This window comes from Pteropus vampyrus, unplaced genomic scaffold (assembly GCF_000151845.1).
Source record: "Pteropus vampyrus isolate Shadow unplaced genomic scaffold, Pvam_2.0 Scaffold31, whole genome shotgun sequence".
NCBI lineage: Eukaryota > Metazoa > Chordata > Mammalia > Chiroptera > Pteropodidae > Pteropus > Pteropus vampyrus.
The window spans coordinates 8,376,426-8,387,042 of record NW_011888812.1 but is presented as its reverse complement, the minus strand read 5'-3'; the positions used below and the strand labels follow the sequence as shown (position 1 = coordinate 8,387,042).

The 10,617-nt window shown below is 53.1% G+C and overlaps 1 protein-coding gene across 6 annotated transcripts in view; it reads right to left on the bottom strand.

Moving 5' to 3' along the window:
* CD82 (CD82 molecule) overlaps positions 1–10,617 on the bottom strand; it is a 50,762-nt gene that overhangs the window by 27,119 nt on the left and 13,026 nt on the right. For 3 of the 6 annotated variants that reach the window (XM_011356854.2, XM_023528695.1, XM_011356856.2), the window contains one exon: positions 2,131–2,200. The exons of 2 other annotated variants lie outside the window; for them this stretch is intronic. The gene's annotated coding sequence lies outside the window, so the exon portion shown is untranslated. Of the gene's footprint in view, positions 1–2,130; positions 2,201–2,652; positions 2,711–10,617 lie in introns of all 6 variants that reach the window. One more of the 6 variants, XM_011356855.2, reaches the window with a different exon arrangement.

Here is a 10,617-nt window from a genome sequence, read left to right as displayed (position 1 = left end):
GTTGAACAACCTTCTCTACACTCAGCAGAAGATGGACAGTTCCACAAAAGGCAGGGGTCAGCTCAGGCTGGGAACATGCCTGCCTCATCCCAGGATGGGGTGTGGCACCAACTTTACGGAGCCCACCGCCACTACCAAGCCTCGAGGAGTCCCCACAGGTGGAATCAGTTACCTCCTAGCTCCGCCTGCCCATGCAAGGAGTCTGAGCTTCAGTCTCGCCCAGGATGACAGCAACAAGGGCTGCAGTAGGGCAGGGGGCGGCCAACGAGGCCTGCGGATCAAATTCCATCTGTCACCTACTTTTTTGTACGGCTTACAAGCTAAGGACAGATTTTACATTTTTAAATAGTTGGGAAAAATTAAAAGAATATTTCGTAACACGTGAAATTCAAATTTCAATGTCCACAAATAAAGTTGTGCTGGCACACAGCCACACCCACTGGTTTATGTCTTGTCCACAGCTGCTATGGCATTGCAACGGATGACCGGGGCCATTGCGACAGAGGCCGTTTGGCCCACAAAGCCCAAAACACTTACTGCCCGGCCCTTTATGGAAAAAGTTTGCCAGCCCCAGGTGTAAGGGATCAAACGGCGGTGACACAGGATCCCCTGACAAGCATTCGAATCCTAGCGAGGTCAGTGCCTGGCATCGTCAGGGCTCAGTGAGCCAGAGCTGCAGTAAGTGTCTTTATCGGTACTTCTGGAAGAAGTGAGGGTGACTGTTTCATTGACAGATGAAATTAGACAAAGAGAATGTCTTCCAGTGTTATGCTTCCTTGCGGTAAACACTGGAGGGTCTGCCCACGATCGCCTGCGAGGATGTCTTGACGGCCGCAAAATAAGCCCATCTTATTTGGGAAATTCTGGAACAGTCACTAACAGCTGTGTGAGTACAAGCAGGAAGGTGCCGATTTTCTGTTATGCTTCATAGCAGGTAGATTGACCATTTCCAAGCAACTATAATTTAAATTGACCAAATATATAATTTTACGCCAAATCAGTCTGTATAGTGAGATTACCATATTAATATTTTACTAACTCCTACTCTTCCTTCAATACTCACCTCAGACATCTCCCTCATCCAGGAAACCACCTATGCCTGCCAGCCTTATGACCACTGCCACGGCCACCCCCTCTCTACCAACTCACATGTTAGTTAGGGGCACTCCCTCTCTGCTTCCTTCCAATGACAATGGATGCTGGGGCAGTTTCCAGAACAGGCTCTGGCATCAGACCTCCTGGGTTTGAATGCAGTTCTATCACCTCCTAGCTGTGTGACCTTGGATAAATGATTTAACCTCTCTGAGCCTCACCTCACTCATCTGTGAAAAGAGGAAAATAAAATCTGTTTGGCAGATTTACCCAGAGGTTAAATCAGAGAATATGGGTAAAGTGCCTGGCATAAGACAGGCTTTCAATAAATGGAGGCTACTATTATAGCTCATAATGCTGTACAGTAATTTTCTACTCCCCTATGGGTTGTGTGATACCTTGAGGGGAAAGTCTATGTATTATTTATGAGAACAAAGTCGGCTCCCAGAAAATGTTGCTGTCTGGAGGGTGGAGGGATAGAGAGAGAGAGGAGTAGAGGGAGGAATGGATGGACAGAGGAATGGACAGAGGAGGGGAGGGACTCCCACAGAGAACCCCAGGATTTTAGAATGCTCGGCCTCCCAAAGGGAGGCCGAGATCCACTGCCCGAGTCAGCGGAGACTCTATTCTCCGGCCTCTTCTGTCTTCACGCGAAGGTGAGCACCTTCACGTAGGGCGAGCACCCCGAGCCAACTCTGAATGCCAGAACCTGCTGCCCAGCCTCTCTTGCCTTCCCCAGAGACCTTGGGACTGGGAGAAGTTGGTGTCTTCAAGAGAATCCCCTCTCCATGTTGGCCCCCTGCGAATTTGCACCTATAGAGAAGGTTTGGTTTGTGCCTCAGCTGCGGGTGGGGAAGGAGACTTCTGGCCTGACCCTGGAACCTGGATGGCCCCCCACGGCCTTGGGGAAGCTGAGTGGTGCCACCAAATTGCGCCTCTAGACCCAGAGTCAGGAGGTGCGAGCCGAGACTCAGCACAGGTGACTGGTGCGAGCTGAGACCCAGCACAGGTGACTGCCCCCCGCCCCCACCTCCTCACCTGTCCAATGACAGGACCAGAGCAACGTTTGCTGGAGTGGTTCCTCAGAATATGAGTCCTAGGAGACGTGCTGTTAGGAACAGAAAATTTTGCTGTCACCAAGTGTGTGGAGCACCGATTCTCCCTGAGTCACTGCTCGTTAGGCTATTAAGGACTCGGACTCCGAACCCGGCAATAAACGCTGCTGACTGAAAACCACTGTTCACTTAAGAGCCCTCAACACCGCGTGGAACACGTTAGGAAATGCCAAACCACGGCTCTTGAGATCCCTGGGGACTGGCGCTCCAGAGTTCCACGTGCTGCGGGGTGCAGGGAAGGGGCAGAGATGGCCCTTCGACCAGCCCACCAGCCAGCTCTGACCCAACACCTAAGAGCCGGGGCTCCCTCTTTTTCATCCCCACTCATCCCACAGCCCAATCTGGCACCTCTCCCGGCTCCGTGCCTCACCTCCCACCTGGACCAGTACAGCTCCCTAGCTGGTCACAGGTTCCACCCCTGCCCTCGCCAACCTGTTATCCATACCAGAGGAAGGGCTTTGAAAACTGCAAAACCAGACCTTGACACTCTCCCGTCTCCAACCCTGCAGTGATAATGCGGCCACTATAAAACTAGTGCTCTTCTGTGGCTGGAGGGGGCCCTGCCTCCTCTGCCCTGTCTTGTCCTGTCCCTCCTCTGTCCTCAGCACCTCCCTCCTTTCTGTACACACATTCCCCAGATCACAAGACCATTCTTTCCTGTCCTTCCAGTAAAGCAGGCTCTTGCCCACCTCAGTGCCTTTGACCGGCCTTCTTCTAAGGGCACTCCGCTCCCAAAGCCCCGGGCTGGCTCCTTCCCTCCCGTAGCTCCAGTTCCCTCCTCCCAGACGCCTTCCCCGAGCACCTGACCTACACAGAAGGCCTCACCTCCAGCTGTACGTTAGAGTCAAAATGTGTCAATGCCACCCGCCCGCCCCCCCAACCAAGGCATCAGAATCTTTAGGGGGGCTCCCCCAGTGACTCTAAGGAGCAGCAGCTTTGACACCTGAGCCTGTCACATGCCTCATTCACAGGAGTTATCTTATTGGTTCGCTAGTGTGTCTGGAGCCCCCATTAGAATATGGATCTTTAAGGGGAGGAGCTGTGTCTGTCTCATTCACCCTGTATCTCAGAGCCTAGAACAGTGCCTAGTATGTAGTAACTACTTGATGTGTATTTGCAGGAAGCAGGAAAGGAGGGGGTAGGTGGAGTCTGGGAAGGTAAGGAAAGGGTTCTTACAGAAGATAAGACAAACCAACTTTGATCCTGCAACTGGAGGTTTCTGGTCCTTAGAAATGACAGCGCTAGCTTGGGGGGATACCAATCTCCCTTGGGTCAGAAAGGCCAATGGAAGCTGTGAACAGTCTCCCAAGAAAGATGCACACAGCTGTGCAGGCACATGCTGTCATCTGGTAAGGGCGGAGGTCACTAACCCCTAGAAGAACCCAGAGGTTCTTACTTCTCCCATCCCCCATTTGTTTAGAGTAGTGGACTCCATCATTACTGCTCACTGGAATTACCCCAAGAGCTCTCAAACTTGGTGGTGCCTCAGCCCCCGTCCCAGAGATGCTGATTTAATTAGTCCGGGGTACAGGCTGGGCATCAGGGTTTTTTAAATCTCTCCCGGGAATTTTAATGTGTGAAATCCACTGCCGTAGGCTCCGTCCCCAGCATGGCCTGGTCCCTCTGCTGGAAGTGGGGTGCAGGCAGACCTGGGGTCCCTGGTGCAGCATGGCCTGGCCAGGGAAAATCTCACACAAAGCTTCCAGCACCTCTGCTCCATCATTGACTTCCTGGAGGCACAGTCCCCCTGAGTCATGAACCCCAGAGCAATGTCCGCTGTACAGAAGACCTTTGAGATTGGCGCATTTTTCAAAGTAGCCAGAGAGAGCAACAGCCTGCTGGTCACGCGGCAAGATCGGGGCCGGGCGTGTTGTAGAGTTCTTGGAGATTCTGGGTCCAGAGCTCTTTTCTCTCCACCCGCTGCCCTGTCCCAGCCCACTGGGCCTTCAGCGTAGGGAGGTATTAGAACTGAACTCAGAGTTACCCAGTGACCCTTGGTTCCCTCCCCTGGATCATATCAGCCACATAACCTTGGGAGACACTGCAGAGCTGCCTCCTTATCAGTGAATGGGGATATTCAACCCGCCCGCCCCACATGGTGTGAAAATGACATGCAATCAAGCTGGTGCCAAGTAGGCTTAGTCCATGCTGGCACCCTGGCCCAGCCCTCCCACTCTCCCTGCTTGAAATGCCAAATCTGCCACATCTTACCAGTCATTGGCCCTGGGCAATCACTTTACCACTGTGCCTCAGCTTTCCAACCTATAAAATGGACTTAATAATGGGTTATGGTGAGGCTTACGTGAGTTAGTATCTATAAAGTGCCTGGCATCCAGTAAATGTCAAATAAATGCTACCAATTACAATAATGACTATCAGGAAGTTGTTGGTTTCCTGACCAACAGTCCGAAGCCCTCTGGGGGACCTGATCCAGCCTCCAGATGTAAGGACTAGTCTGGAGGCCTCTGTGCCAGAGGGTGACCACAGCTGCTCTGAGGCAAGAAGGTAGGGGTTAAGTTAAACAGAGCCGGGCTGAGCTGCCAAAGAAAGGAGGGCCTCTGCCCTTTACATGGGCGGGACCTCCGTCTCCCAGGCTCTGGGCTGTGCCTAAGGGCCTGCCTGAGGCCTGGAGGTCCAGCCAGTCTGGTGAGTTGGACAACTGATCCCGTGGGAGCTCAGTCGGCCTGCTTGGGCAGAACGCAGAGTGAGAGAGCCTGGCCTGGCTGCTCTGCTCTGGAAGCCTGTCTGCCCCCGGGCATTCCACCTGCAAGCCAGTTCTTGGCCACCCGGCTCTCCAGTCCTCTGGACTTTGTCCTGATCGCCCATGAAAAGAGCCTGGTCACAGGTGGCTGTGTTTGTTTTCACATGTGACAGGAGATATATTTCCTGAAACCCTGGCTGACTCCAGGGGCTGGGTTTTTGACTTCCTCACTGGCTTATTTTTCAGTCTCTGGTCTTACTTTTTTATTGTTGTTAACACAGAAAAGAAAAACAAAAGTAAAAAGCAGTTACTCTGGACAACAGGAAAACAGTGAGGCTCTAGGCATGATTAGAATCTCAAGGTTCCTTCGAGACCTAGGTTTGAATCCCAGCTCTGCTTCCTACTAGCTGTGTTGTGACCTACAGCAAGGAAGTTAGTGAACCTCTCTGAGCCCAGCATCTTATCTCCAACACAGGGACACTAGCAAGACCCCTGTCTCATAGGATTGTGGGAGGACAGAGATAAGGTACATAAAGAGTTTTGGGGATTCTGTCAGTTGCTCACAATACAGCGAGAAAATTCCACCATCACGACTTGGAAGAAACATATCCAGATTGGACCCTCACAGAAATCAGAGGATTTCAGAGACCCAAGGCCTCTTTTTTGTCTTACAGATGTGGAACCCAAGGCCTGATGAAGACTAGCTCCTGCCATATGATTCCATGAGCTGGTATGACAGGCTCCCATTCTCCTGAGGACTTAACACCTGGGAGCTGGGGCTGACCCCTGGCATGTGGGGGAAGGGGCCAGAGGTACCAGAGGAACGCAGGCAGCAGCCACCCCTGGCAAGACTGTGGCAGAAGAGGGACAGCACCTTATAGTTTGTATCATGTCATTCCCACTGTCCTTCATTTAATCTAACACCCCACCCCTGAGGTATTATTACCACCGTTTAACAGATGAAGAAACTGAGACTCAGAGGTTTAGTGGCTTGCCTAAGGCCACACGAGAAAGTGGCTAAGCCCTGATTAAAATTCAGATCTGACTTGAGACCAGAGCTCCTTCCTCCTTACCAATTGCCTAAGGGAATGATGTGGGTGGTGGAGCCTGGCTGCCCCATCCTTCTGCATCTCTGTTTGCCTGCCTGACTCCCCATCCTCCCTCAGCTCTGAGGCCTGACTCTTGTTTTCTTGTCAGGAAGGAAAAGACCAGCCTTGCCAAACTTGGCCATAGTGTTCCTCTGGTGTGGCTGATGAGGATGACAGATGTGGCCCTTCCCAGCAGGCTTTGATCTAAAACCCAAGCAATGAGACTGGAGGCCTTCAGCATGAAGAAGGGGGCCATTCTGATGGAGGATGCAGTGTGGGGAAGAGCAGACACCTGGAGCCTTCCAGCCGCCTCACCTGGCCCCCACGCAGCCAAAGACTCAAGTTGAGGTGGAGCCATAGCCTCTGGTCTCTCCTCCATGGCTCCCTTTCTCCATGGTTTTTGGCCCTCTTAGCAAGCTGCTTGAGCCCCATGCAGACCCTGCTCCCTCCCAACACTGAGTTCTAAGGCTCACACTAAGATTCACAGTACCAGAAAGGCCTTTGACAACACCTACTTCAGTCCCCATTTCTCAGATAAAGAGAGGACCATGAAGCCCCATCCTTCGAGGAAAAGTGTGTTTAGTGTACATGGTGGGGGCAGGGAGGGGATTGGTTAGGGCCACCAGTGTTTCCCAACCTGTTTCACATCATGATATACACAGAGAAGTATACATATTTGTCAGCGTACTGGGGTGGAGAGACAAGACTGAGCCTGGTCTGAGGTGACCAGCCCAGGGCTCTGTCCCCAAGGGCTAAGGAGATATTTCAACACATCTGTAACCCATTTGGGCACATTGGCTGGGAAGCCCTGAGTTAGAGGGTTATTTAGGAAGATAAGAGGCTGTCCAGAGGTCCCAGATTCCAGGGGCCCTAACAAGAGGACCCAGATGCCTAGGTGGGCTCTCAAGAGTCAGCCACCTTCCAAAGACCCTTCCCCACCCCCACAGCAGGAGGCACAATGAACCAGATCATAGTATGGACTTTGAATTGAGAGACCTAATTCTAATTTCATTTCTTAGAGCCACGTGACCTTTGGCAAGTTGCCTACACACTCTGAGCCTCATCTGTAAAACAGGGATATCAAAGCTTGTCCAGGAAGATGGCAGAATCAACTTGCCAAACCCCAGGCTGTGAGCATGGCAGAGACAGAAGACTCTGGGAAGAGGTCACGTTAGGCAGAGTCCTCTCTTCACATGGCAGGAGAAAGGTATGCATAAGGCTGTCCCTTGAGATGCGAGACACGCACAGGTTCCTACGAACTGCCCCAGAAAGGTTACCATCACCCAAGGACTTGAAACAAAAGTCGAGCAGAGGGAAGACTGATGAATGAGACAAATGCATGCGAAAGCACTCCCATGGGAGTGGTGTTTCACTCATCATGTCTCATTTAACCCCATACCACCCTGCCCGGCAGACAGCATCATCCTCGTTTCATAAGCAGGACCTCTGGGGCTCGGGAAGGTGGTGGCACTTGTCCTGGTCACACCGAGGACAGTGGCCCAGCTGAGCTTTGCACTCCAGACCCTCTGATTCTCGAGCCAAAGGTCCTCCCTACTTTGTAATACTGCTTCCCACCGTGGAAGGCTTGAGGGGCTGCCATCCCGGGGAGCTCCCCGGTGGCTGTCCTCTGCCCACAGTTTCTGACTGGAGTCATTGCCCATTGCAGTTCATTGAATCTCCACTCTGGGTGGGTCCCAGGCTGGACACAGGAAATGGATCCATGAAACCCATCTCTGCCCCCAGGAAGTGCTCAGTCTGGAGGATCACAGACATAGTCATAGAGCGGCACGGTGATTCCACCCAGCCTCCAGCTCTCCCTTTAAGGGACAAGATGGGCTCTTTAGAACATAGCGTCCAGTATTTAACAATAAAAGCTAACATTTTCACTATTACTACTTGCCAGAGATTGTGCTAAGCGCTTCGTGTGGCTCAGGTTATCCTTGTAATTACTCTATGAAATAAGCAATGCTTTTAACCCCATTTTACAGTTGAAGCCGCTAAGACTCAAGGTCCAAGGCCCGAGTTTACAGCTAATGGAGCTCGGAGTTGAAATCCAACAGTTTAACCTAAAGCTCCTAGGCTTTATGATCGTGCTATGCTGACTGTAGAAACAAAGTTATAAATGATAGGTAACTAAAATAACCTCACCAAGCCCCAGCCTACATTGAGTTTCAATGCCCAGCCTCCAAACCCAACCAACTGAAGACATTCTGTGGCTGCACTAGGCACCGGGGACATGCCTGCACACCCATCCCAGAGACTGGCCAAATGGGGGCAGGTGGCTAACAAATGATTAACATCTGGGCCAGAGCTGAGGTTCTTAAGAGACTGAGGCTGGGTACCAGGTGTGGGCCCTCAGCAGGATGATTAGGAAGGAGGGGGAGGCTATTCAGAGACCCCACGTGGCAGTAGGCAGGCTCTTTAGTCATGACATACCCTCCCCAGGCACTGGCTCAGGAAGGAAGAGATGGGACTGCTGAGATGCCACCTCCTCCAGGCAACCTTCCCAGAACACTCTCCTGCACAGACTCTCACAGAGCACCATCTGGCAGCCCTAATCATCTTGGCGTGAGTAGTTAGGGTGGGCATCGGATGGAGATGGGTTCTAACCCTGGCTCTGTCCACCTTAATTGTCACTTAAACTTTCTGAGCCTCAGTTCCTGCATCTGTAAAATGGGCTAATACTTCCTCCCTCCCTAGGCTCAAGAGTCACTTAGGCTTTAGGGACATTTGATGGAGAGAAAGAGAGAGGGGGCAGTGACTGAGACACAGTAAAGTGCTGCGCACACAGATACGAGACTTCTGTCTTCATGGGTCCTTGGGTGAAAACACAGAAAAGAGAAGGGTGACTCTGACTCTAAAGGTGGATGGGAGGCAGCCTTCCTGGCTGAGGCCCAGGTGGGGACAGGACGGGGCAGGGTTCTCTGGGTGTCACACTTTGTCCTTCCATTCCCCGCCCCCTTCCCTGTCTCTTGCTTTCTGTATATGTTTCTGTCTCTGTCGATGGCTTCCTCTGAGTTCCCCTCTGCCTTGTTTCTCAGTTTCTAAGACCATCTCTCATGTCCGTCCCTCACACATCCTGAGATGCTCCGAGTATCCAGAGCATCCAGGGCAACCTCACGCAGCATACAGGCCCTGGCTCCAGCCTAGCCTGGCTTCCTCATGGTGGGCACCTGGCACCAGGGAGGAGTGGCCCAAAGGAATCCATTTCCACAGTCTGCTGCAGGGTTCCAGGCCCTCTGAGGCTGGGATGAAGGGCTGAACCTTCCGTGTGGTGCGTAGAGCCCAAATCCCTGTTCCCAGGCAAGGCGGTAGCCATTTAACCAGACACCTGGCAGCTGGGGCAGGAAAGAGGTAACAGGAGACCAGCACAACCTGTCAGGGCTCTCTGCCTAGGGAGAGAGGGCCCCGGGCCTCTCTGGTCCTCTGGGATTGCCAAGGAGCTGAGTCTGGGCAGCTCTAGCCCGCTCAGCCTGGACTTAGCCAGTGGCTTCAGGCCCCAGCAACTGTTAGACCCTCCAGAGATGCTCTGGCTTCAGAGGGAGCCTAGTGGTGGCTGTGGGGTTGGGGGTGCACGGTGTTGGTGGGGGCTAAAAAGAGAGAGAGAAAGGATGGGTTGGAGAGAGTGAGAGAAGCAGAAACAAAGAGATAAGGAAAAAGAGACAGAGAATGACAGAAAGAGAGGGACAGAAAGACAGATCCCAGGCGAAGGAAGCCTCCTGTGCATCCAGGGCCCTCTCGGGTTTCCATGGAAAACTCCCAGGGGAGCCTAAGGCAAAACCTGCCCAGGAATGCAGCCCTGCTGACCCAGGCAGGACCCCACCCTGGCAGCCAGCCCAGACCCACCTCCCAGACCACCCCAAACACTTATCTTCACCCTTGTCTGCAGCCAAGAGAAGTGGAGGGCCCAGGGCCTTCTGGCGCCCCACCCCCACCAGCCATGAGCAATGGTTCAGCCCCTCGCCGCCTGGCCTCTCCCATTTTCTGCTGAGCACTGGGAGGGGCCTCAGACAGAATCCCTCACTGAGATTCCTGAGAAGGCTGGGTCTTTAACTCAGAAGGGCTCTGGACTCACCTGCAGGCCCCTGAGGGAGCTGAAGCAGGGAGAGGGACCTGCCCTCAGCCAGCAGCAGTGACGTCAAAAGGAATACCCAGGTCACAAACAGCCCCATGGGTCCCCCTCAACGGGAGCCCTCAGAGCCCTGGGGAGGAAAGAAGAAAGGAACCACGCCCAGCCGGTCTCCCTAGTCATCACTCCCCTTCCCTAAACCTCAGCTTCCCTTTCTGTACAATGGGAATTGTCCCTACGCCAGGCCCTAAAGCAGGGCGGAAACCCAGGACCCCTGCCCTGGAGACCCTGGAGTCTCTGCCACCCTCACCTCCTCTCAACCCGCTTCCCTTGCTGGAGGGAGGGGCATGACCCGGAAAGGCAACATTTAGCCAAGATGGTGAGCGCTGCTGAGAGATGGGGAATGGGGGTGACTGGAGAGGCCTGGACAAGTCCCCTTCCCGCTCTGGGATAACAGTTCATTCCTACCTTACGGGGAGTTGTGAGGTTTGAGGAAAATGCTCTAGCACAATAAAGGGAAGCGTCGTGATTACCATCGCCGTGAGAGGTTCC